We start from the raw sequence: 6028 nt of genomic DNA on the forward strand, positions 1-6028 counted from the left end.
TCAAGGTGCCATTTTGGCAACCAATATTAACTACAACACATGGCAAAGCAAATGAAAATTATTTGGTTGTCTTTGAAGAAAATTGTTGTTAAAAAGCCCTGACTTTTTCAATAAAATGTTATTTCTGCTTTATACTATGAATGAAAGTACTAAGGAAAGTTATGAAATTCTCTCCTTCATTATATAAAGAAAACAATCATCATAACAGTTAATATTTACAGAACTTTTGCTATGTGCTTGGCAAGGTATAAGATACCTTGCCTGCATTTTACAATGTAATCCTCACAATTATTATAAGGTAAGTAATACTGTCTCCATCTTATACATGATGAAACCGAAGATCAGAGCAGTTAAGCAGCTTGCCCAAAGCATTCCATATGTCTTCATTTTTTGCTTTATATAATTATTTCATTTATTTGACAAATATTTATTGACCACCTAGTAAGTATAAGGCCTTGCATTGCTGTGGGTATTTCTAACAGCGTTTAAGGAAGTATCTGCCCAAACTAGATAATCTGTTCCTCTGCAGACCACCTGCCTCCACTCCCATTAGCAACTGAAGCATAGGGATATTCATAAATTTTCAAAGAAATGACATTCTCTCTGAAATTTCACTCCCAAGTCAAACTGCTAACTATATAGAGAAGTAAATTTGTAGGAACTGTGGGAAGCTTGACCTAACAGAAACAAATCCTTCTGACCTGACATTGAGAAGCCATAAGGACCACAAAGCAACAAAATTACTTTTGTGCAGCATTTGCGCTGAATGTCATTTCTTAAATCCGACCCCTATCTCCCTTCATATGATCTTCAATTTGTTTTTAAGTTTAAAATGTTTTCATATGCTTGATTTAGAAGGAAACATATTTGTCACATCTAAATCTACCAAGTGCTCATCTAAACCAATGTGAATCATCAACTTACATTCATCATTATTTTATCCAGAAATGTACCTTTCCTCTCACCACACATATATATGGGAAATAAACCTTTTTCAGTTCTTCTTGGGTGGCATTGGGTTTGACCCCCGTCTTAAAATATTCTTAGTGATACGATAAAGACTGAGCACAATTTGGCATTTGCAAATATGCCCAGCAGACAATGAGAGAAAAAACTTATGTCTGAGAGCAACAACTGTATAAATTTATCTCTTTGTTGATTACCAGCAACTGTTGCAGTGACCTTTTTATAACTGCAAATAATCAACCTTCATTTCAAGAGAGTAGCTTTGGTACTTCAGATTTCCCTGATAAGTTGCCATTTATTTGAAATTGCCCTTAAAGTTATTCTTCTGTAAAAATAGTAATAAAGTGAAACTTTCCAGAACGCTCAGTGAGAGGCAGAGGATCGGCAGCTGCCCGAGCTGTGCACAGCAGCACGCTCCTTCCAGGTCCCCCACACCGGCATCGGCCTGCTCACCAGCTGTAGAAAATGGTTAAAGAAACCACTTTACTATGATGTTTTGGGGGTCAAACCCAATGCCACCCAAGAAGAATTGAAAAGGCTTACAGGAACTTGGCCTTGAAGTACCACCCTGATAAGAATCCAAATGAAGGCTAGAAGTTTAAACAATTTCTCAAGCTTACGAAGTGCTCTCTGATGCAAAGAAAAGGGAATTATATGACAAAGGAGGAGAACAGGCAATTAAAGACGGTGGAGCAGTCATTAGCTTTGGCTCCCCCATGGACATCTTTGATACGTTTTTCGGAGCAGGAGGAAGGAGGCAGAGAGAGAGGAGAGGTAAAAACCTTGTGCGTCAACTTACAGTAACCTTAGAAGATTTTATATAATGGTGCAACAGAAAACTAGCTCTGCAAAAGAATGTGATTTGTGACAAATATGAAGGCCGAGGTGGTAAGAAAGGAGCAGTAGAATGCTGTCCCAACTACCAAGGTACTGGAATGCAAATAATAATTCATCAAACGGGACCTGGAATGGTTTAGCAAATTCAGTCTGTATGCATGGGGTGCCAGGGCCATGGGGAGCAGATCAGTCCTAAGGATAGACGTAAAAGCTGCAATGGAAGGAAGATAGTTTGAGAAAAGAAAATTATAAAAGTTCATATTGAAAAACGCATGAAAGATGGCCAGAAGATAACATTCCATGGTGAAAGAGACCAAGAACCCGGACTGGAGCCAGGGGATATTATCATTGCTTTAGATCAGAAGGACCATGCTGTTTTTCCTCCACGAGGAGAAGACCTTTTCATGTGTATGGACATACAGCTGGTTGAGGCACTGTGTGGCTTCCAGAAGCCAATATCTACTCTTGACACCCGAACCATAGTCATCACTTCTCATCCAGGTCAGATTGTCCAGCAGGGAGATATCAAGTGTTTGCTAAAGGAAGGCATGCCAATTTATCATAGGCCATATGAAAAGGGTCACCTAATCATTGAATTTAAGGTAAACTTTCCTGAGAATGGCTTTCTCTCTCCTGATAAACTCTGCTGGAAAAACTTCTGCCTGAGAAGAAGGAAGTAGAAGAGACTGATGAAATGGACCAGGAAGAATTAGTGGACTCTGATCCAAATCAGGAAAGATAGCGCCATTACAATGCAGAAGCCTATGAGGATGATAAACATCATCCTTGGGGTGGTGTTCAGTGTCAGACCTCTTAGTAGGGCCCGTGAATAGCACTCACTGCTGGTGTTTTATTTACAGTATTTCATGTGTGTTCATTACTTATTAAAAATAAAGTAGTTTAAATAAATAAGTACATATATTTTTTAAAAGCAAAGAGAAGATTACTATACTGACAATTATTTAGAAGTTTGCCACTAACCAGTACTCCTTTATTCTCCACACATTCTCACATGTAACCAGTCATAAAAAAGGAAGCATCTGGATATATTTTTATACCATTATCACTACTGCCAACATATGCTATTTAGTAATGTGAACAGCATTACCACTGTTACATTTTTATTATTTTGAAACAGGTCAAAAGTTGTATAATTGTTTGTATTTATGGAGTGCCTATTTTATGCTGAACGGTTATGCTCAGAAGCATGTGTAAAATTTAATACTCACAATAAATCTATATGGAAGGTAATATGACCTATGATTTTGGATGAGAAAATTGAGGTGCATAACACTAGTGAGGATCTAGGATTTGAATCAAGGTCTCTCTGTCCACTAAGCTTTATTACCACTGTTGTGCACATTTCATTTAGAATATATTAATTTGATTATGTCCCATGATTCCTATTGCAAATATATATATCAGCCCATCAATGATTCAGTGTCATGCAACCCTGTTTTCTGTGGTATGGTGTGGAAGGCAGCAGATAAGCAAGTAAAGTTGTTACAGGCATTTTACCTTCATACAACCAGAGCAGGATTTATTCTGCACTACCAGGGTACAAAATTACCCAGAGTTGAATAATGTAATTCTGAATACAGAAAGTCATGCTTAGTCACTCAGTTGAGTCCGTCTCTTTGTGACCCATGAACAGTAGCCCACCAGGCTCTTGTGTCCATGGGATTCTCTAGGCAAGAATCCTGGAGTGGGTTGCCATTTCCTTCTCCACATAAACAGAAAGTTTACCTGTAGCCTGAACCCTATCCCTCAGTTCAAGATTGGCACATCTAACTACCTCATCAATATCCCCAAGTGGGTGTGAAATACACATCTCAGACACAACATATTCAAAACTCATCTCCTCTGCCCATGCCCACCTAAGCCTGTTGCACTCAGAGTCCTCCTCATCTCTGTCAAGGGCAGCTCTATTCTTCCAGTGCCTCAACGATAGCTTTCTTTTCTTTTCATCTCCCTTTCTCTACTTTCCTTTCCTTTTCTCTCCTGTCTCTTCCCTGTCCTATATCCAATCCATCAGCAAACACTATTTTCTCTATTATCAAAATATACACAGAATCTAACCTTTTCTCACAAATTCATCATTAGTTTCTCCTCTGGTTCCAGTCACCATCAACTCTTGCCTACGTTATTTTAAAAAACTTTTAGGAAGTCTTCTTGCTTTAATCCACACCCTGTCCTATCTATTCTCTGTTCAGCATCCAGAGTTATCCACCTTAAATATGTCAGATAGTACACTACTCCCATGTCTGAAAACCCCCTAATGGCACAGGACAAAGCCCCAAAGCTTACAATTATCTACAGAACTTGAATTCACTATCTCTTCAACTTTATCTCTGCAATCTACCCTTTCCCTATCATCTAGCCATCCTGCTGTCTTTGCCAGTCTTAAAATCTCTCCAACCTTAGGACACTTGATCTTTCTTCTGCAGGGAGTGCCTCCCAGTACCCAAGTATCTACATGGTTTTCTCCATCACCTTATTCAAATCTCTGTTCAAACATTCCTCTCTCCACAAATTTTTCTAAGACCACCTATTTCAAATTCTAGCCCTGTTCCTGGCGCTCTCTGTCTCTTCTCTGGTTTATTTCACACCACAGCTCCTATTACCTTTTAATATACTTTATAATTTTTTGTTATTATGTTTATTGACTATCTTCATCAAAATGTAATTTCCATGAGGGTAGGGATCTTTTTTCCTATTGTTTTAACTTCTGTTGTATTATTAGTTAACTGACAGATAAACATTTGTTGATAGACTGGATAAATAAATGACATCTTCCAAACCATATTCGATGAAACACTATTCCTGTGAGATGCTCTGCTAAAAAGCAGGGTAGGACAGATTTGCGATGAAATAAATTTGGAAAATTCTGCCCACTATAATCCCCTTTATATGTCTGCTCCCTCTATAAATATAAATAAATATACATATAACAAACATTTATAAATATTAATATTATATTGTTCTGTAACAATATAAGCAAACATATATAACATATATAAACAAATATATATTGTCTGTTTAAATATATATCTTTGCATATTTTTATGCAAGTGTTAAAACAGTGTTAATGGTTGAAAAGACAGATAACTGCCTGAAGGAATAACTGAAATTAATTATGAAAGGTAGGAAAGAAAACTAAAGATTGTGAATGTGCTGATAGATTGCAAATAAAGTACTGAACTAATTGAACAGGACATAAAAAATGAGGAATTACTAAAGACATTAGAGATGGAAAAGGGAATATTTAACAAAATTGAGTAATCAAAAGACATGATGGTCAAAACAGTTTGAAACTATACAGAAAACATTTTAAGAAAAAAAGTAGAAGGAAAACACAGATAACAGACACCTAGAATTACAAAGTTCTAGGATGTACTCTAAATTTTTCTTTACTTTTCATGAAAATTGTTATTTAGTTACTTTTAATAAATTTGCTATTTAGAATGTAAAATTAGAGAAAATAGATTGCATACTCTGCTTGTCAGTTCAAGAAAATTTGCTGTTTTCAAAATTAGACATACATAGGCATAGAATTTACAGGTAGATTAGCACATTACCCAGGGAAATTTAGGCATTTATGTTCTTTCCAAATTATGCTATCGCTTTAAGATACTAGACATATGAAGTGATAACCGTCTTGCTTTACAACTTATCCCAAACCTAACCTGTCTTAGATGCATTTCCATTAACATTAGTAATTTTCATTTGCCTTGAATGAAAAGTGTTAGTCACTCAGTTGTATCTGACTCCTTTGTGACCCCATGGACTGTAGCCCACCAGGTTCCTCTATCCATGGAATTCTCCAGGCAAGAATATAGGAATGGGTAGCCATTCCCTTCTCCAGGGGATCTTCCTGACCCAGGGATAGATTCCAGGTCTCCTGCATTGCAAGCAGATTCTTTACCGTCTGAGCCACCAGGAAAGCTCCCTGAGTAAAAAGGCCTTGTGGCGGCTCAGACAGTAAAGAATCCACCCGCAATGCGGGAGACCGGGGTTGCGGGAGACCGGGGTTCAATCCCTCAGTCAGGAAGATCCCTTGGAGGACGGCATGGCAACCCACTCTGGTATTCTTGCCTGGAAAATGCCCATGGAGAGAGGAGCCTGCTGGGCTACAGTTCATGGGGTCATAAAGGAGTCAGATGTATCTGAGTGACTAAGCACAAATAGATTAGAAACCAAAAAGCAAGAAACTTTTCACTCTCCA

The 6028-nt window shown here is 37.7% G+C and overlaps 1 pseudogene; it reads left to right on the top strand.

Moving 5' to 3' along the window:
* Positions 1–1901: 1901 nt before the first annotated feature.
* On the top strand, positions 1902–2620 carry LOC109562448 (dnaJ homolog subfamily A member 1 pseudogene; annotated as a pseudogene).
* Positions 2621–6028: the final 3408 nt, after the last annotated feature.

Source organism: Bos indicus, chromosome 8, assembly GCF_029378745.1.
Source record: "Bos indicus isolate NIAB-ARS_2022 breed Sahiwal x Tharparkar chromosome 8, NIAB-ARS_B.indTharparkar_mat_pri_1.0, whole genome shotgun sequence".
In the NCBI taxonomy this organism is placed as follows: domain Eukaryota; kingdom Metazoa; phylum Chordata; class Mammalia; order Artiodactyla; family Bovidae; genus Bos; species Bos indicus.